This window comes from Thermobia domestica, chromosome 18 (genome assembly GCF_964235325.1).
Source record: "Thermobia domestica chromosome 18, izTheDome1.hap1.1, whole genome shotgun sequence".
Lineage (NCBI taxonomy): Eukaryota > Metazoa > Arthropoda > Insecta > Zygentoma > Lepismatidae > Thermobia > Thermobia domestica.
Genome location: NC_137471.1, coordinates 76,050,891 through 76,073,422, shown reverse-complemented (window position 1 = coordinate 76,073,422; position 22,532 = coordinate 76,050,891). Strand labels below are relative to the sequence as shown.

Sequence of the window (22,532 nt, the reverse complement as noted above, 5' to 3'; positions counted from 1 at the left end):
TTATATGAATTCGACATTCACTTAATGTGACTTGTAATGTATCTTTCAGCCTAAGTTGCAATTTTTTATTTTTCTTCTATCTTTTGATATTATATTCTTCTCAATTGGTTGAAACCTACGCAGGTAATATGCATTACATATATCTCACGTGTGTGCAATATAAGATAATGTTTAATGAAAATTAATTGTCCCCCGGAATTCCCTTTTCAATCTCTTGCAGCCCTCCGTCGCGTCGGTCCGCGGACCATAGATTAAAAAAAACTGATCTAGAGCATTTAAAAGAGCGTATTACTTCTGAATTTGATAACTTATCATCCAACAACATTATTGAGCCTTATGCATTGTAAATGATATAGACCACTTTGAACACTTGATTTAGATAACCTAACTTAATGTTATGATACAACTTATACAAGATACTTTGTGCCATGTATGATAGTATCGGAGATGGATGATAGTATCTAACTTATATGAGCGACTCGGGCGAACATAATTATAAGCGCCACTTCCAGTAAATTCGAGTTATTAGGTGGAACGGTTGGGATTGAACCACAGAAGAATATGCAGGTAGTTTAATTTCCAAAATGTACCTGCAGATGGCAGGGAAAGCTTGTTTGGTATGTCATTGCAATGAATTGCATAGGAATTGTCAATCTTCTTCTTCTTCTTTTTGTTTATTCGAAAGTTAGAAAATGTGACATACTATTATGTTCGTCCAAGTCGCTCACATACTTATTTGGAAAGTTTTGGTATCTTATTTCTTTATGTATGATATATCCCCTGCAAAATTCTCAATTCCCAATCTGCCAATGTGAAAAACACCTTACGCTGTATTTCCAGCGTTCTGAATTATGTATTACAATATTTGACAAACCCAAATATTACTTGCTTAGAAAATTTCTTTATCGCTTTCTCTAACGGCATTAGTGTTTTTACTGCGGATCTCAGTTTGTTGTTTCACTAACACTACGAGATTCGTTAACTCTGAAACAAATTCTTTTCTTCAATTTTTCAAGTATATAAATAAATCTTTTGACTTGTGATTACAATCCCTAAATGTCGTAATACACAGAGCCAGGGTTGGTTGCCACAGAGACCCACCAGTGTGATAGGAGGAGTGATAGGTCATTCAGTAGAAGTAGCAAATTTACTACAATGTTTCAAAGATCAGTCTTAGAATTCAAAATATTTAGAAGTAATGAACCATCATTTTGTAAGATATATATATATTATAACTGTAGGCCTATATTATTAATACTGCGCAGTAAACTCATGGTGCAATATCATTAATGTTGATATTAGAGAAGTCAAAGTTAGATCAAAATAACTTAATTATGTCTGATAGGGAATTCTCACCTAAAATAAATCAATCTGCAAATCGACAATCGAGACCCTGGTAATACAAATTCGGAAACATTTAAAAACTTAGCCTGACTAGGGTGACTATAATTCCAACATCTAAGAATATAACACATATAGCACTTGATAACATAGCAAAATAAAAGCTAATTTTGAAGTGAATTAATAATTTCATAGTAAAATACTACTACATAATGAAAATGTAAAAGAAAGCTATATTTATTGTGAATCTAGAAACATAACAAAGCATCGTTATGAATTAATTATATTACAACAGTGTTTCTTCCAGACATGTTTTTGGAGTGGCACTGCTCCCCCCCCCCCACCGAGCTCTGAGAGTGCACCCCCGGAGGAGAGCAAAATAATACGTCTATAATATAATAATAAATAGATAAGTACCGGCAGTGCCCCCCGGTATACCAAGTGTGCCCCCTCGGAACAGTTTTTTCCGAAAAAACGACTGTTATTACAATAAAACTTAATTAAGGTGTGTGGTAGGACAAAAATTTTGGATCGAAATATTAATTTATAAAAATTGGGACAGTATTTTGTGTTCTGAAAACGGAACAATCCTGATTAACCGGAAGGTATGATCATTCTAGATTCAACCTTATTTAGTCTAAGTACCCTCTAGTCAAGACACACTCTATAACTACACACTGTTATTCTAGACCTATATATGAATAATTGATGTTCTATGAACTTTGTTATTCTGCATTGAACAAATAAGGTGAACACTGTAGTCTCTCTCTCCCTCCTTCTCTCAATTCGCACTTTAACTCTTTTTTTTTTTTTTTTTTTTTTAATAGTTGCAGAATAGACTTTCACCTTGAAAGCACGACAAGAAGGCAAAACAAAGACCTGCCTGAATTTTTGCAACTTGCCACACTAGTTAAAAATGCAATTGCATGTACTTTTTTGTTTCTATTTTGTAGTCGTATACAGACATGACCGTTTCCTTTCGAGACACGGATCGATTTAACTTAGGATAATTTCATGGTAATTGCAGTTGCTGGTGGCAGCCGAACAGACAGAAATGAAGAAGAAGAAGAAGAAGAAGAAGAAGAAGAAGAAAATTCGCCAACCCGAACACCTGTTTCGCGAGTTCGAGGAGTATACGACGACAGACATTCAACTTGCCTTTTTTCAAAAGTTTCTTCTTAAGGTAAATGTAAAGATTTGAATAAGTTATCATCTGTAGATGGCAGCACGTTCTTATCTTTCCAATGTATTTTCTGGAAAGTATCAATACTCAAAATAATTCCATCAAATTCAAGTTATGATTGTTCAAACTTTGTCCAAAGAAAAGTTGAGTAAATAATCAGATAATAATTCTTCATAGCTTTTGATAATTTGTTTCTTTTATAGTTTGAGTTGAGAGGACTTAACTACTTCTCAGAAACATGCTGGCGATAACTCAACTAACTCTCTCAACAATAAAACACGCAGAATATCCGAAAACTGCACAGTTATTCTCTGATTATAATTCAACTCATCTTTGGACGAAGTTTTGAATAGTCATATCCAAGGGCGCCCATGTTGTGGTTTCCAAGGGGGGGCAAGTATAAGCGACGTTTCAAACATAGTTTCAAATTTTGTTGTAACTAATGTAAAAATTCTATTGGGTTTTCAATATTCCCAAGTACAATTTCCTCTTAGGGGGCAAGCGTCCCACCTTGCCCCCCTTGATGGGCGCCCTTGGTCATATCTTGAATTTGATTCAATTATTTTGATTATTGACGCTCAATAAAATACATCCATTTGAATTTACCTTAAACAAGGACTCTGAAATATCAAACAACTTTGACGAGCAAAGTGATATTGTACAATATTACAAAACTGTACTCCTCATTCACAACACCCTTCAGAAGGAAATAATCATACACAGAGAATAGGAAGAGCACTAAACGAAGATTTTGAATCACGTACATGCCAATTGCTACACTTTTTACGTAAAACAGTTAATTTGATCCTTTTAGATTTGATTTCAGTGATATCTCAGACCTGAGCAAAATCAACAATTCACCTCCGCTGTCTACAATGTTCCAAAATTCTCTTTTAGTTTTAAGTCTTGCTCAGAATTAAAATTCCTGGTAATAATTTCAGCCTTTTCCAATTCTTTTCCAGCATTTCTCAGTACTCTCCTCCTGATGATTTTTCAAGATTGTCAAAATAGTGATCCTACAACACGAATGATGTCATAATAAAAGACAAAACGCCTTCAGTCAAACTTCTTTTTGAATACGGATGCGCACGAGACGAGTCGAGACAGAATTTTCCTGACAAATGTCGAGTCGAGACACAGCTCTTCCAATAGAAAATAATACATTTTTCGAGTCGAGACATCACTTTTACAGTACATTTCGAGACGAGACAGCTTCAAATCTTGTCTCGTGCGCAACCCTATTTTTGAAGACGAAGAAGAGATGGTATTCTAATGGTGCGAAATCGGAAAAATACGGCGAATGTTTCAACAATTTGAACCCACGCAATTGTTTGCTCATTGCGTCAACAACAGGTGTATGAAGGGAAATGTTGATCACTGATTAGTCGCTCAGGTAGGCTGATGGAGGTTGTGACAAAAGTAAGTTTGGATAACGTGAGCAAATCAGTTACAGTAGATAAATATGATCCTCAGGAACACTGATGAGGAATTCCAGATGTCGAAATCAAGAGTTGAACAAATTGTCCATGAGCATTTATAAATAAAGATTTCTGCACGTTCAGTATCAAAACTTCTGATCCATAGCAGTAGTTGACAATGCTTATGGTGTCGAAACGAAATGTGGGTTATTTGAGACCAATCTGAAAGAACATCAAGAGAAACATGGACCATCTACTACACAGCTGACATAAAACAGTAGTCCAAACAATCGAATCATAATGACTACTCCACTCAGAGAAGGCGAAATTCATGCCATCAATTGAAAAAGGGATTACCACAATTTCTGAGGCTTATAGGGCAGCGCTAAGGAACTATGTTCTAAATAAGCATACTGTTGTAGGGAGTATTGTTCTGTTGAGGAAGTTAGTTACGCATTGGTTTGAAAGAAAAGTATGAGGGCTTCTCTCAATGATCCTATTTTTTGACAGAAGGAAATCTTTTATCATTACTGTTTACTTATTTGTCCATAAATACAACTATTATCCGAAAGGGAACAAATGCAGACCTTCCAAAAGATCGTAATTTTCGAAGTTACATAATCACTTTCACACACAACAGCCATCCTCCCTGTAAGTCAATACACATCAGTTTCGAGCTATCTGCATTAGCTTCTCGGGTGTGTTCACGCGTGCTCCTATGTAGCGATCCAATTAATTATTACAAACCTGACAGAACCTTATGTAGTAGGACGACATTCCTTTGTAAAAAGAAGTGAAAGTGTATTAAGTGAGACTACCGTAACACCCCATTGAATATGGTGACATTCCTTTGAACGAAAGTGGAAACTTTTTAAGTGGGGCTAATATAACATGCCATTGAATAGGTTGACATTCCTTTGAAAGGAAGTGGAAACCTTCCGAATGGAACTATTATAACATTCATTGAATAGGACGATATTCTGTTGAAAGTGGAAACGATTTGAGTGAGACCGTTGTAACACCCCGTTGAATGGGACAACGTTCCTTTCAAAGAAAGTAAAAAAAAAAAAGTTTAGAGCGATTCTACTATAAACACCCCGTTGAATAAGAAGACACTTCTTTGAAAGAAAATGGGAACGTTTTAGATAGAGGCTACTATAACATTTTATTATAGGACACTTCTTTGAAAGGAAATTGGCTACTATAACACTCCATGTGGGATATTTGAAAGTGGAAACGTTTTGAGCGAGGGTACTATAATACCCAAGGACGTTTGAGAGAAAGAGAAAACATTTTAAGCGCGGGTACTATAACACACCGTATAAGACGTTAGAAAAAAAGTAAAAACGTTTTTGAACGAGGCTACTATATAAAGGTGTGAAGAGAAATATACGCAAGTGATTTTTGATGTTACGTACTTCAGTGACAAAAATTGTTCAACAATATTATTATCTTAGAAAATGTTAGTGAAATCGTTAATTTTATCTTTCTCCTATGTTTATGCGCGGACGATAAAATAAACAAATTGGAAACGCAAGCAAATCATGATAGTTGCATTTTTGGAATTAAAAGAACAAAAAGGAAGGATCCCAAGAAAATTCTTGGACATGCTTTTGTCTATTATGAGGTCACGGGTCTGTAATCAACCAGAGACTTTACACAGCCGTTTGAGCGACCTATACTGAACCATCAAATTCCCCAACTCCTAAGTATCACGTTGAAAATATTGACATGTTTTACTAAGTAGAATCGAAACCTCAACGAAAGAGTATGTGAATCAAAGTGTGAGTTAGAATAGGAAAGTAGAACAGACAGAAGGATAATTAGAAGCGGAGTTCGGCAATGACGTTAAATGTTCCAGCTCTATACGTGTTTTAAAAAAAATGGTTTATAAATATCTACATTATGGGAGAACGAAAAATTGTGTTTCGGATGGGAAAAGACTCAAAACAAATAAAATATTGTTTAGTCATTGTATATATAAATGTGATTTGGGAGTGTTGAAAGCAATCTAGATTTATCGGACACGGGACCTCATTCCGTAACTGTTTGCGTCAATGTAACGCAAAATTTGAGTCTTAAGATTGCGATAATCGGGAATGCATTTATAACTGTTCCTCACTTTTTTGCGTTACGCTGCGAACTGCAAATTTTGCAGGACCGATATGGAATGAGTCCAACTGCGCTTTTTAGGTTTTGTTATAAAATCTTTGATTATTCACCTTAGCAGTATTACATTAAATCTTCCCAGGGACAGCAAGATTCTCCACCGATATGAGTTTCATGTTTCTTTTTATTTGTATAGTACTATAAAATGGCTCAAAATATATGTATATGGAAAACTCAGAGAGGCAAATGTCTCCATGTCCTTCCCAAATGGCGTTTTTGAGCTTGCAGTTGCCGGTACGCTTTATGATCCCTGACCTGAAAAATGGATGAGAATATCCATGATCATCCAACGTTTTAATTATTTTTTACTTAAAATTACTGTTGTTACAAGACAATTACTTATAAGAAAACTAAATGCTAGGTGCTTTAGACCTAGATCTGCACCTAAAGATGTACTTAAAACCTCAATTAAATATTATGGAAAAAATAAAATGGATGAAATGTTTTAATTGTTTACAGGTAACTATGGTACTTTGTAGAGTAAGGAGGCTCCGGTATAATTAAGATTTTAGGGATATAATTAAGATTGGAAAATATTATATAAGTTTTTAAATAAAAAGTTCGTTCTGTAATAGCGTATTTGATTCAGATTTACAATAAGGACATATACAAATTTCTTGCGTTATATACTTCGTTCTGGCTAAATGTACTCTTTCTATTTCAAACAATTCTGTCTTAGAACCCGAAAATACTGTATTAGAAATTAGGAATACTGTTATTCCAACACATCTTAAAGTCTTCCCTTTCCCTATTTCAGGAAGATCTGATTTCCGCTTCAATTAATTCATACTTGTAAACAATATATCTTACAATGAGAAAGACTTTGGTAAATGAACTTCGGGGCCATTTTTGCAAGGTGATAATGCACATTTAAATTGTTCATATTACAAACTGGGAGAGCGCAATGACTTAATATAACAGAAAAAATGTCTTAAAGTTTTCGACTCGCCGCATATATCGTACGTTGCGCAAATTTATCAAGTGACGGCGTGGCACAATCAGTAGCATCTGTGATTCACGTGCAAAATGTCCCGGTTTCGATTCCTGCTGGTCAATTTTTTTTTTTGTACAACCAATAAAGTAGCCACTTGTAGCTACAAGTAAAATGTTAATTCACCAGATGTTTATAATGAATTAAAACAACAGAAATATTCAAATCAGTTGTAAAATCTTTCAATGTTCCATGTTAACTAGCAACGAAATGTAATCTATTTCATAAATATATTGATATCACAAGTTATATTATGGTTATCACAGTCATTGCGTAAAAAATGTTCTTGACGCTTCGTGCCTATCGTGTTCTTGACGCTCCTATCTTTGTGACTTCATGGAGGGGTACCATGGTTAACACCTTCTAGTTTTCTTACCCCTATTTTCCGTAATTACGCACCTCACAAATAAGACACCCATATTAATTACTTTTATTTTTTACACCGTGCTCTGTCTAAATATTACATATTTCTTCTGTATGGACTCTTTTGAAGTCTTACTGAGATTTTTTTTTCTGATTTTATGGTTGTAGGCTATATAATGTAGCCTTGAAGAAGATAATACAAATAGCAAAAAGTGCTTAATAGTCCATGGAACTGTTCCCTGCTAGCAATTAACTAATACCAATATAGTTGCACCTAAATTAGTAGCAGAAAAGTTACACAAGACAGTGGAAAAATGAAATATTTGTAGTTTCACATCCTTCGAATATGATACAATTGGTGTCATTGATAATGTGGAAGGAAACGGATATCCGAGTCTCCTTTAATCTTCAGAGCATGACAATGGGACTAGTAATTTCATTTCATATTATCTATCATTTCATATTTCATATTTACATTTTTTTACTCATAGAACAATTAAATAATGCATGCAGATTGGAATTTTTCATTTGAGCATTACTTCTTGAGTACGTCATATGTAAGCTAACCAGCCAAGTCATTATGATCAGTCATTGCTTTACGAAGTTGTTGAGATGACATAGAGTTTTGGAGCACAGCAGAACCTTTTGTCAAACAGTGAAATGGATCTCTCTTACTCTATCCATCAGTGTGGTGCTTATGCGCAGGATGGGAAAGGTCGGCGGTATATCAGAGTTTGATATTCATTAGATTGTGATGGTCCAACGGCTGGGGAACGAGAAACTCAGAAACATCGCGACTTGTCGGTTGTTCTCGAGCTACCGTTGTCAGTGTCTTCCAAAGTTGGGAAAACGACTTCAAACCAGCACCAAACCACAAAACATGAGGCCACAGCTCATTAAAGATATCGGGCATTGTAGACTATGGACGTTGGTACAGTAGAATAGAGAGCAAACTGTAGCCGAAATAACAGGAGACTTTAACAGTGGATAAAGTACGAGTGTGTTTACCGTACACGTTAGAAATAGTCTTCTGTGTGTACCAATGTTAACTGTATAGAATCTTCGATTATGAATAGAATTGGCATTCCCATCATCATTGAATCGCCGACTAATGGCACAACCTTGCCTAGTCCAATGAATCACGATACTGCGTTTATCATATCGACGGCCGGGTCAGAATCTGCAATCTTCCAGGTAAACCGCTGCTCAAGACGTTCACAATAGGACGTCGACAGGCCGGCGATGGCGCCATTATAATTTGGGATACGGCATATGGTCATCCATTGGTCCAATAGTGCGTGTGGAGGGCACCTTGAAGGTTCCCAGCTATCGATGCATTCTTGTCGACTATATTTCTAGTTGGCAGTAGCATCTTTTAAGAGGACAACGCTCCTTGTCACAAGGGCAATGTTTTTCTGTGGGGTTCAAACATAGCTGGATTAACCAACTGGAGGTTCGGGTCTAGAAAAATATGTGGCCCCTGTTGACTTTACCTAATACATTTCTGTGAAAGTACATACAGTAGGAAAGTTAAGGGAATATGTTTCATATTTTTGGTTATATTTTATATGATGATGATGATTGTATGTTCATGATTCGTTTTAGATAGCCAACTAAAAGTTTGACCAGAGTAGAGGCCCCTATCCACCTGGAGGTCAGGGATTATAGCCCTCCTTAATCCGGCCCTGGGTTCAAGGAGCACAGTGGTGAATTCAAGTTGCTACAATGGCCCCTAAAATCACGAGATCTTAACCCACGACCCACCTGCATAAGAGTGGCACGGTTTTTTAAATAAGTATATTAGTACACAACTTACCAAATGCAAATGTTTCTCAAACTCATGGGAGCAACTGCTTCCCTGCCTCCGCGGAATTTACAACAATAAAATGCTTGTATGTGCAAATGTGGTCCACTATGTATGCAGCCAGTTATCAAGGCCTCATTGCTTCCATGTCAAACAGCATTGTTGCTGGTGGACATAATGTTCTGGCTGGTGAGTGTATATAGATAAAGCTAAAGGAAAAAAAAATAGAAAGTTGACAGTACGTCCAAGAGAAATACAGGATGGCCCAAAAGTAGGTATACAGTGCTGTATTGATCAGCTCACTGCATTCTATATAATTTCTTATTGTTATCCTTAGTTTCTCTTTTATTTGTTCTTAATATCTTTTTACTTATATCTTAAGCTCAGAACAGCCGAAGCAAATAAACCTATAAGCTAGAATATTATTCTTGATCAATGCTGGGTGTATACCTACTTTTGGGCCACCCTGTACAGAAATATCTTTGTCTATCTGGGAAGACTTATCAAGTAAGGCTCGGAAGAGACACTTTCATATTGAAAACCAAAATGCCAATACGTCTAAAGCGTGAAAGTTTCAACGATTGTATGTTGCCCGTTTCGATATTATAGATCGGAGACATTGACACTATCAAAATCAGACATTCATCGTCTGCAGGCTACACAAAAAAGCATAGAGAAATGTATGTCAGGAATCACCCGAAAAGATACGAAAAGAATCACGTGGATAAAAAGGTGACAAGAAAAACGGATATTAACAGTACAAAAAAAAAAAAAAAAACATTGTAGTGACAAAAGGCTAGACATATTGCAAGAAGAAATTATGAACGATGGAGAAAAGCAATTCTTAATCGGACACAAGAGGAAATAAACGACTAGGAAACGTCACTATAGAAGGTGCTATGACGAAATCAAGGAACAGTGTAGCCTACAGTAACGCGGAAAAGAATGGTCCATGATAGATGGTTGTGGAGAAGAGTGGAGAGACCTTCATCCAGAAGTGGATTGACAATGATTAACTAGGCCTATAATAGCTATACTGCTAGGCCATCAATTGGAAAATAGTTACTTTATTAATTATCTATATGAAAAGGTAATTCTAAGTAGTTCTGATTTATTATTGATTAATATACATTTTAAAAAAAATAATATATATTAGTTAAGGTAACAGCTGCATTTAGGCATGAAAACAAAGGCTGGCTGGCATACATTGGAAATTCTGTCAACGTGGCAACAGCGCGGTCGTCGGGACGAACCGTGGATACAATCGATCTTGGAGCTTGGGGCTAGGTCAGTTAAGAACGATCTCTCTCTTGTCTGGGCGTGTGCAGAGAGAGCTGCGCCGAGCCGCCCGAAAACCCCAGTAGCTAGCTAAGCTGTCAACGTTGGTATGCAAGGGCGGTAAAATATTCTCATATTAGATTCATGTTGTATTTATGTTTTTTTTTAATTTTATTTTTTTCCTTAAGGTGCCGATCACCTTATGCATGGCACCTAGCAAAGACAACTACAGTGGCGCTATTTTTAAACATATTTAATTGATAGAGACACAGTGTCTTCCATAAGAAGTCATAGAGTCTACATTCTTGATTTTTATTTTGTAATACACGTATTAAATTTGAGTGTGCATACAGTATATAAACAGTACAATATTACAACTCAATCAGATCAAATTAATTAGCGGACAGGTTGCGATTCGTAGAAAGCTCCTCAATACGCGAAGCAAAATGTAATGACATCTTTAAGTTTTACATCTCACGCTTATGCCGGCTAGGCTAAACGAGACGGTGATGATGAGAAACGAATGAAATGGTGGAATGAAGAAAGTGGGAAGAAACGGGAGAACCCCGACATTACCAACGCACACGGTGTTTGTGCACCACAAAGCTTACTTGACGCGAGCTGGGATCGAACCAAGGGTCCCATGCACCAGAGGTAAACGCTCGATCACAGAGCCAGAGCGGGGTTTTAATACGTGAAATGTTGCATGTTCTGTCCCAAGTCAGGAGAGCAGGTAGTGGGTAACTAAGGCTGGCTTTAAGAAATGCGGGCCCCAATTGGGAGCGGTCTGTAGAATATAGAATCTTATAATTTAAATTTAACCAGTGGCGTACGCAGAAGTTCGTCAAGCCGGTTCAAGCTTCCAAGCTCATGTAGGGCCTAACTTCGTCTATGTATACCAGGGGGCGGATCCAGGACCGACTTCTGGGGGGTGTCATACTGCTACTTTTAAGGGCTCCAAACTTTTGATGGATTGTTTATTATTATTGATTTATTTGATTTATTGTTGATTTAAGGGCTCCTCTTCTGGGGGGGCATCGTCCCGATCGCCCCCTTGGATCCGCCCCTGATGTATACATATCTTAACACAGTATAAATGTTTTATTTTCGCATATCTCGCTCAAGGAGGAAGGAGTTAAAACACCGAACATTCCTTGCATACCCACTGAATTTAACCTTCAATTTCGTTCTTTATATAAAGGGTTCAGTGCACAAGGGAATTAAGTCCAATTACCTAAGTTGGAAGAAAAAGAGACATAGGGCCTTATGCAGAGTCACTTTTAGCGTTGTATTAAGAGCTTGACTAACGTGTCATGCTGATTTCGGTATTTAGTAACACGTAAGCGGAGTCAACAAGGATTTATATCGAAAAACCAACCACACTTTTCCAAGTACAATACGAGAAATAAATATAAGAGAGAATATGACTCATTTTACTTGATTTGTCTTAAAGTGTTTGGACAACCTTGTGAAAAAATCGAGTTTGGCCTTTTTTCGATATAAATCGTTGTTACCTTCACTCACATGTTACTAAATACGGAAATTAGTATCACGTGTTAGTCAAGCTCTAAATACAACGCTAAAAACGACTCTGCATAAGGCCCTATAAGTTTAAACTTGGTATGGATACATTGAGTGATATGGCTTCTACGCGAGGGTACATACATCGAGTCGAACGAACAAAAGCGCAGACGGACAAATATTCTTTTTTTTTTTTTTTTTTTTTTTTTTTGCATGTAGGGTTGAAACGTGTAAATCCATTGAAATCCCAAATTCGATTTTTCACGACCTCCATACTTTCTTCTCTTCTGCTGTTAACCGAAGGTAAAAATGTAACATGTAAAATCATATATAGGGTGTTTCAAGACAACACTGACAACGTCTGAGGCCAAAATAATAATAAATAAAGTTCATATGGGTCTATAGATAAAAGTGCAGAGTTTCACAGATAGAGGTATCCAAAAAAAAAAAAAAAAAAAAAAGTGGAAACCGCCACATTGCCACATGCTTTATTTAGAACATGAGAAATGGTGAAATTGCGGTCCATATCAGGTAAAGGAAGTTATATATACAGGGTGTCTCAAAAGTCCCCTGACAGGATAACTATTATTATCAGAGTTACAACAAAATGGAAGAGGGGAAACCGTGTCCAAATATGATGTTTTCAATCTAAAGTGAAGGAGCTTTTTAATTCGGACGAGCTGTTTGGGCTGTATGCTGTTTATACGCCCAATGTTAAATGAAAATGCAATGTTGCCATTTATCTGGACCCACAACATAAGTGAATGAAGCTACTGTCTTTTACGCTAACGTGTCGATGGCCAGCACCCATTTCGAAGATGCCCCCATTCACTATATTCTTACAAAATTTACCCACCTTCCGGGAAATGGCAACGTTTCATTCTCATTTAACATTGGGCGCATAAAGAGTGTACAGCCCAAGCGGCTCGTCCTATTTAAAAATAAAATTCCTTCACTTTAGATTGAAAACATTGTATTTGGAGACTGTTTCCCCACTTACATTTTGTTGTAACTCTGGTAATAACAGTTACCCTATGTCAGAGGAATTTTGAGACACTCTGTATATATACTTCATCCAAAAATGGATATTTCAGTAATGTGTAATGTGTGTGCAGTGCATTTCCTACAAGACATAATTTCCAGAGATGCTCTCAACAGCATTCTTAGATATGCTCCGAATTAAAGATAGTTCCAAAGTAGGCAAAAGGTAATCATTGGCAATAGCGAATACAAAATGCGTCAGTGGAAAGTCTGGAGTGTTAGAGAAAGCTAGCTTCACTTTTCCTTGTATTCGTAGTAATGCGTGGTGCAATGCCTACAGACTCACGATCCATCTTCCAGAATATCATCCAATGACCACTGTGTCCACGAGCTCCTCCCGACACCTAAAAGAAATAGAAGATATGTCGGTGGTCGCTCTCTAAATGCCAAGCAAGTATTGGTGAATTATGTCATATATGTAACAGTAGGACAACTTTTTTCCAGCACGGAAAAGAGCAAATCATGAACAAAGGAGGAGGATAGAATTATTTTGTGGGGATTATGAGGGATATTACTGTGGTCTCAGGAGCCATAATAATTGGATTCGCGTATTGAATGCAAATCTTGGTTTCAGAAAGTTGATTCAGATAGCATTCTTGAATGCAGTTTGTGCATTCTGATACCAGTTATGCAATTTTATCTGATTCTAACGAATAGTACTGCATGTGACAGAGTTATATTCCAGTGTTTGCAATCCTGGGTTTACTATCTCAGCCACATTTTTCAGTATTGAACCAGATAACATATTGCCAAGGACGCTGTTTAATATTTATTAGAAAATGTTATACTCTTTACTCTAGATAATTAATTAAATAATAACACTCTTTTCCGTATAATTAAGAGCGTAGAGGAGTTGTTTCCCGACATGTCTGGTTATAACGTCTTCTTGTATTTACCAAATTTTTGGCGTATGTTATCGTCATTGTGTATATAATACTCCTGTTTTCTCATTACATTGTAGCGAAGGGTTCATTCTCTTGCGTATGTAAATTTTACGGTTCTAGAAACAAAACTATCTGAGTATCACAGCAGAAAGTTAAATAGTGGCGTTATTTGGTGAAGTTACGTTATTTAATGCTTATACGTGTTTTTAAAAAAACGTGAATTATACCGTGAAACAATATATTCCAGCATGCGTTATTTCGAACAAGAGGTACTGGAGCTGAAGTTTCTTAATACTTCAAAGTATTAAATCCGGGGCTGGCTCGTCCATATAGACAACCTAGGCGACTGCCTAAGGCGGAAACATTTAGGGGCGGAATGCTAGGCTTTTATTTTTTACGTGAGGTTGATCAACATCAGCCAAACCGTACCTGCGCCAGCGCCTTACACATTTAGAAAGAGGAAGTTAATGAAAAGTGGGAGCACCCAAGATCGGTTACTGCTCGCCCATTTGGAGAGGGGGAACATCTATCTGGCCATAGTATGTTTCCGTGTTCTCACTGTTCATTCTATGACTAACAAGTAAGATATCCTGCATTATCTGAATATCCAGACTTGGGATGCTCGCAAATATGTTACTGACCTAAAGTTTCTATACAAGGTAGTCAAAAGAAACTTAAGGCCAGAAACCCTACTTTAAGAAGTATCTCTTTACATTCCTGCCCATGTAACACCAAATACCCATCTCTTACACCTTTTCCGCCCTAGACTGTCGATTATTCAAAGGTCCTTCTTTCACAGGGCACCAAATTTATATAATCAAATAACAACTAACGTGGACATTTTTAAAGCTACTCAGCTTTTGACAGAATAATTACACAAATTCAAAATAACTAAAAATGAGTTAAGATACTTCATCTTTGCTTTGTCCTTTTTTATTATTTTATTTTTTTCTATTCTTAATACATATTTGTTATGTTTCCCTGTGTAAACGACATTCGTTATGCTGTATCTAAGTATCTGCTAAACAAATAAATGAAATGAAAAACAATTATTCAGTTTGGCAACTCTACGAAGAGAATGAGCATCTACGAAGGATCAGAAGTGATTATAAAAGACACACTCATTACCTGGGGAAAAATATAGAAAATAAATTAAGCCAATTGTTAGCTAGTTCCATAAATAGAGAAATCTTGCCCTCAGTTCAAAAAGTTAAATATATTTCCATCATATTGGACAGCACACAGAACAAATGACTGTGATCATTAAATTCGTGTTAATAATTTCCTCTTCTGAGGTAACGTCAAAAAACGACTCTGAATTTAATCAAGTTCTGGTGAAAGAGCACTTTTTGGGATTTATGCCTCTTCAAAAAACTACTGGACCGTCTATGACTGAGGTAATTCTTGAAAAGTTACCTGTGGAGAATATTCGAGGACAAGGTTACGACAATGGCAGTAATATGAAAGGAAAGGAAAGTGATGTTCAGAAAAGGATTTTGGATATTAGTCCACGTGCATTCTATGTTCCATCTTGGTGGCATACTCTAAATCTCGTGGTCAATGAAACATCTTCATGCTGCTTGGAAGTAACCATCTTTTTTTTGATGTGGTCCAACGAATTTGTGTTCTTTTCAGCATCGACACGTTGATGGGAGATTTTAAACAGTCACATTGCCATCTTTGACTGTAAAACTCCTGAGTGATACACGATGGTCCAGTCGAATTGATTCACTTACGCCTCTGCGTTATCAGTTGTCGAGTATATGTAATGCTTTGGAAGAAGTATCTGAAGATACCTCTTTTACAGGCTCCAGTGGTATTAGAACAAAGGCAGGAGCACTTGGGTTAGTAAAAACCTCTCAGACTTCAAATTTGTAGTTGCTCTTGTCACATGGCACAATATTTTGTTTCAAGTCAATTTAGAAAGTAATATACTACAAGAAAAAGATTTGTCTCTCAATGAGCAGTTAGTCATCTGAAAAAGAACAGTATTTAATCAGCGCTAGTAGTGATTTGGAATTCGAAAGAACTCTGGATGATGCTCGTGAGTACCAGAAGTTGGAATAGAACCATTTTTTGAGAAAGAGAAGATCCGTATTCAAATAGGAAGACAATATTTGACTATGAATCAATAGATGAATTTGCAAATGAAGCTGATCCCGCGGAAAATTTCAAGATTCATTTTTATTTTGCTGTTTTAGACACGGCTATGAATGCAGTCAAAGCAAAATTTTTCCAGTTAAATGATGTAGGTGTTATCTTCGGATTTTTGTATATACAACATTCATAATCTCAAAAACAAAAAGCGTAGCAGAGATCAAACTGTTGTGTGAAAACTTGGAAAAGGCCTAACAGTTGAAAATAAAGAAGGTGTGAAGGAATGTGATATTGACGCTTGGGACTTGTTCTGAGCTCAGAGGAATTTGTCATCATCTTAAGATTCAGTATCTATCCCTGAAATCCTAAGCTATATTTACCAACATGGTCTTGAAAATGGATTTCCTAACGTAAGTGTAGCTCTTCGTGTTTTGCTCACGTTGCTAGTGTCCGTGGCTAATGTAGAATTAAGTTTTTCCAAATTCAAACTTATTGAAATGTATCTTCGTTCTACAATGTGCCAGGAAAGGTTAGTAGGTCTAGCCACAATTTCTACTGAATATGAGTTAGCAAGACAAATAGACCTGACAGTCCTAGTGAAAGAGTTTGCAAGTATGAAAGCAAGGAAAATACAGTAAAGATTATAAATGCTATTGCTCAATTTATCTCAAACCGTGAGTGGGAGACTTACATAAATATTAAAATGTACTATCCCAAAATCACGAACTTCATGTTTTTTTTTTTTTTTTTTTTTTTTTTACATTGGTGCAAACAGATCTGATTTTTCTGTGATATTTGTTGAATGTGTGCAAACAGAACTGATTTTTCTGTGATATTTGTTGAATGTAGATAAAGCTACTCCAATCAAAAGTTATATGTAAGTATAAACTTTCTATTATTAGTTTAGACCAATCATTAACTTATAAATTGTTCAAAACACAAAGCTGCTTATAGTATACCTCCTTAACTTTTGATTTCCTTAAACAGGCAAAAATTAAATTTTTGGACATATTGCCGACACTAATCACATTTCCTATGGAATCTTCTCAAAAAGAATGAAAATAAACTTTTGTTTTATATTTACAGTGGACATCAACATGGTTTACATTACAATAAAACTTTGATTTCCTGTTGACCTGTGATTATATTAGTAAAATTTCGTTCCAAATCCCACAGCAATAAACATGTTTCATAAAAATAATTGGCTTATAGATTACTTATTGGTAGTGAGTTTTGTTTTATATAATGCTTAAACAAATGGTAACAATGTGTGATGTGGTGAAAAATGTCAAGGGTGACAAAGCTTTACTTTGGTTTGGCTTTGGGGGAGAAGGAAATTGTGGGGGCGCAGACATGTTTTTCGCCTAGGGTATAAAATATCCTAGAACCGCCCCTGATTAAATCAATGATTTTTATCGACATTAATTGAAAAGTTTTGGTAAATTATACCAAGTTTTTCGTTAGCTCACATGTTATTAAAAAAATATTGCGTTATAACATTCAGTTCTTCAAATATTCTACCATTTATAATGTTTCAGGTTTCTTCTTAGTTACTGAATTTTTGGAAGGAACGTATGCACTTACCAGTCAAATCATTATGATCACCCTGAGCTGACGTAAAAGTCGTCGGCACAGCAGAAACGCTCGTCAGACGGTGACAGGGGTGTCACTTAATTAGTCAGTGTGGTGCTCATGTGTAGAATGGGGAAGATCGGCGATATATCAGAGTTTGATAGGGGTCAGGTGGGTGGGATCGAGGATCTTGGAAACAGGTTGCTGTGGTTAGTATGTCTTCCAAAGCTGGGAACAAAGTAGTGAAACCAGCACCAAGCGACAAGTCGTAGACCAGCCACACCTCATTGAAGATGTCGGATGTCATAGACTGTCGAGGTTGATACAATAAGCTAGGGCGCAAATCGGAAAATTAACAGCTGAGTTTAGCAGCTGACGAATCACGCTCATGTCTGAGCACACAGTTCATTGTACACTGTTAGTTAAGGGCCACTGCAGCCCGTGTACCATACGTGTACCAATATTAACCGCATAGCTTCGTCAATTACGACTGGAATGGGCAAATGTAACCTCATTGGACCGCCGAACAATAGCACAATGTTGCATGGTCTGATAAATCATGATATTGCCTTTATCACATCGACGGCTGGGTCAGAATACACCATCTTCCAAGAAAACACCAGTCTGAGACGTGCAGAGTAAGACGACGACAGGTCGGTGGTGGCATCATTATGATCTAGGAACTTCGCAATAGTCATCCATGATCTTAGTAGTGCTTGTGGAGGATATCACAACGACTCTCTAGCCATCGGCAGATGATTTTTGATCATGTGCACCCATTCATGTTTCCAGGTGGGAATGACATCTCAGTAGAACAACTCTCCTTGTTATATAGCCAACGTTGTTCTGCAATGTTTCAAGGAACAGAATGGTAAATTAATTTGCTGCAATGACTTCCAAAGCAGAGCCGTTTTAATCTCCCCGGCGCCCTAGACACTTCAAATTGTTATGCACCCACTATTTCTACAGTACTCCATCCTTCAGTTATTACTTTGCCAGTTTTGGTTCGGGAGGGATTTTCCCTTAACTCTCTTACTGTTTTCACTTTCTTTGTTTTTGCTCTTTGGAGAGTCTTTGGAGAGTTTTCCCTAATATTAGTACAGTTAATAGTTTGTTTTCACGCCCAGTTATCATCAGACAATTGTCCTTAAGTATTCTTATTTATCAAGTATCCCTAATATAAATGACAATTTTCAATTAACAAAAGTAAAATTATACGTATCACATTTACATTAGCCGCAGAGATCTAGTTTGCTCGTAACCAGGTTGCTGAACTGGGACGGAAATCACGTTTTCTGCACCAGTGTATTTTAATTTTTTCTCTTTTTTCGCCCTCCAATTTTTTGCGCCTCCAAACCTTTTGCGCCCTAGGCACGTGCCTAGCGTGCATAAGCGGAAAAGCGGCCCTGTTCCAGTCACTCGGTCCTAACCCAATTGAACATTTTTGTGGTGTCATTAAACACCAGATCCAAGTTCCTTGCTTACATCCTTGGAATTTACAGGAATTAAGTGAATATGTGTACAGATGTGGCGCTCTATGCCGTCAGTCTGCTACCAAGGTCTTATTGCTTCCATATCATACCGGATTTTTGCTATGCTGCGAGCCAAAGGTGGCCATACCGGATATTAGGTAAGTGGTCATAATGGTTGTCTCGTGAGTATATATGTTTGAGGCGGAGCTATCGACTGCAGAAAAAGATTTTAAAAAAATAATTTTCGATCAAGAGTTTTAGCGTGGAGTAACATAGTACTAAGATTACTATCTTACAAGTCCCATTGGTGCATCTGTTACTTAACGGTTCAGATTTTTCTTATACATTCACATTGTTCAGTTCAAAATCTTTGTCGTCGCGAATTCTATCGAGGAATTTAAAGCTTAAAATATATAAAACGATAATCATGCCTGTAGTTATGTGTGGTTGCGAAATATGGTCGCTTACTCTGAGGGAAGAACGTAGACTCAAAGCAATTGAGAACAAGGCCTGAGACGAATATTCGAATCCAAGAGAAACGGGAATGAGGAATAGCGGAAAATTCATAACAAGAAACTGTATACTTTATATCATTTACTAAACATTGTTAGGGTCATCAAATCTAGGAGGCTCAGGTGGGATGTAGCCAGAATGAAAAAAAAAAAAGAATCTTTTAAAGTTTTAACTGTAAGTGCAATCGTAAAACTACCATTAGGAAGAAATAGGTGCAGATTGGAGGACAATATTATGATGGATCTCGCAGAAATAGAAAGTAGAAACTGAATATAGTTGGCTGAGGATAGAAGATTAATGGAGAGCTTTTGTGAACGTGGCATTGAACCTCCTGGTACCATAGGCCATAGTTACTAGTTATTTTTCTTATACGGTAATTATTACATAAATTAAGAATAAGAAAATTTCTCCTGCTGAATAAAAACTCAAAACTCCATCAAACTGGCAACAAATGAAATATATTTTAACGCCATTAAAAATCATTTCTTGCAATTCTCTCGAAAAGCACATATGGTAATTTACCTTTAAGTATGTCATCTTGTCCATCTCAATGTCACCCATTGATTAATGAATGTTTTTATCTTTGGACAATGAACAAAAATCAAAGTGTGAAACTAGATAATAATTTTGTGCTATATATCATCAACCATACTACGTACTGCATCTTACTAATGCCGTAATGAAAAGCTTCATAAGGATACACTTACGGTAAGTATCAGTCTCACATTAATAGATGGCTTGGTTTTCGTTCGGCATTAATTTTTAGGTTTACAAAATATGTTTTCCCTCAGTTTTCTTAAAAGTACACAGTAGCTTTTATAATGACACATATAATTTTGTTGTACTCAGTGACAACTACCGATTGCTAGTTGTAAGTACGATCTTTGGACTTTTGTTGTGGTTGTTGTTGTTGTTAAACGTTAATAATATTGTAGAAGAATATAATTCAGACTCAGACTTATTCGAAAATTTCTCAGACTTTGAATAGAAGCTTAAAAATCACATTTCGGGATTTGGCAGAGTCTCGAATTTTAAATTCAGAAGTCGAGTCTTAAAAAGAAAATCATCCTTACAGATCTCTATTCACAGTAGAGTAAACCGAAAAGTGAACGAATCTAGGCGTAAAACACATTAGTGATTGCTGGCAATTGTTAGAACTAAATTCCTTTCTACCAAGCGATATATTTCTCTGCACGTGTAACCTTGTTTCGTAAGGAGTCAGTATGCACCCAAGGTTACGACATAGCGACAGACAATAGGAAAAAATGTAGTTTCCGCCTTCACTCTAGTTGTTTATGAGAACAGGAAGATATTCTTATGATATATGACACTGCTCCGTGTGATACGATAGTCGTGTAAACAGCGGTGAAAACGTACAAGAAATAAACGAGTTCTAGAGCTGGAATTTTCTAGAAAATTAATTCCGAATGTCCTGAACTCAACTACAAAGTACTATATATGACGCTTTCGCTTCCAAAGGTCTTTGACTGGCTAAATGGCCCAGATCAACTGGTTGGTAATTAGTCAGCGGGTCGAAACCAGATATAGTAATTTATGATTTATTAGATTTGAATTTAGTGTCCCCTTCAGCAGCGAGTCTATATGAGATGTGTATATACAGCTTAAAGTGCGAATCCGAACACATGAGCTGCTGCTGGAAATCGAACCCGGGTATCCTGTAATAATTTCTGATTTTCTAAACCAGAATTAATTACTTCCTATTCAACTAGAGCCACAGCTCATTCACAATGCTAACTAGACACGTTCTATACACCCTCTTAGAACAGAATTCGGGATCAAAGAGCGTTAGGAAATGAGAGCATTAAACTATTTGGTAAAATGATAGAATTAAATTATTCAGCTAAATTGGAGCATTAAACTATTTGGCAAAACGGGAAAATTAAATTATTCAGCTAAATTGGAGCATTAAACTATTTGGCAAAACGGGAAAATTAAATTATTCAGCTAAATTGGAGCATTAAACTATTTGGCAAAATGAGAGAATTAAATTATTCAGCTAAATTGGAGCATTAAACTATTTGGCAAAATAAGAGAATTAAATTATTCAGCTAATTTGGAGCATTAAACTATTTGGCAAAATGAGAAAATTAAATTATTTAGCTAAATTGGAGCATTAAACTATTTGGCAAAACGGAAAAATTAAATAATTCAGCTAAATTGGAGCACTAAACTATTTGGCAAAATGGGGATATTAAGTCATTCGTTTAAATTGGCTAAATCGGAACATTAAACTGTTCGGCTAAATGAGAGAATTTAAGTTAAACAAAATATTCAACTATTCAGCTAAATGGCAACCTTCAAGCTATATAGGAGTAAAAGTTATTCGGCTAAATGGGAGCATTTCAAATTTCATTTTAAAAAATAAATATTTCATGGTAACTTCATGACGTTCAAGCTACTAGTCTCTTCACACACACACACACACACACACACAAGGCTGATGATAACTTTATAAATGCACTAGGGTTGTCATTTTGATTTTTCGTTTTAAAAAGCTGGCGCGATGGAATACGAATAAAAGTACCAAATGACACATCAATATGGATGCTGACCAAATGAGACATCATTATGGATGCTGAGAACTAATTTTATCATCCTTAAATAATCTTACTGTATTGGTTGCTGCAGGCACATATGCAGGAATTTATTTCGGGAGAAGTTTCGGCTTCGAGGGAGAAGTTTCAATTCAATGTAAGGATAAATTGTACTAACATTTATAAAATCACCTCCAAAACTATACTAAATTTACGGAAAAGTTGGAAGGAGGTTCGACCCTCCCAGAAGCCATCCCTGTGTACGTCCCTGGTGGTTAATATAAAATTGAATTACGGCAGAAACACTCCATTTCATTCCAGAAAAAAAAT

General features: G+C 36.4%; 1 protein-coding gene and 1 long non-coding RNA gene across 2 annotated transcripts in view; one reads left to right on the top strand and one right to left on the bottom strand.

The window, feature by feature from the left end:
- LOC145675857 (uncharacterized) overlaps positions 1-3,627 on the top strand; it is a 177,618-nt gene extending 173,991 nt beyond the window's left edge. The window contains exons 2-3 of the long non-coding RNA XR_014129230.1: positions 2,369-2,524; positions 3,487-3,627. This is a non-coding gene — a long non-coding RNA (uncharacterized LOC145675857). The remainder of the gene's footprint in view (positions 1-2,368; positions 2,525-3,486) is intronic.
- The window catches only part of LOC145675856 (uncharacterized), a 545,559-nt gene that overhangs the window by 295,231 nt on the left and 227,796 nt on the right, over positions 1-22,532 (bottom strand). The gene's annotated exons all lie outside the window — the stretch shown is intronic.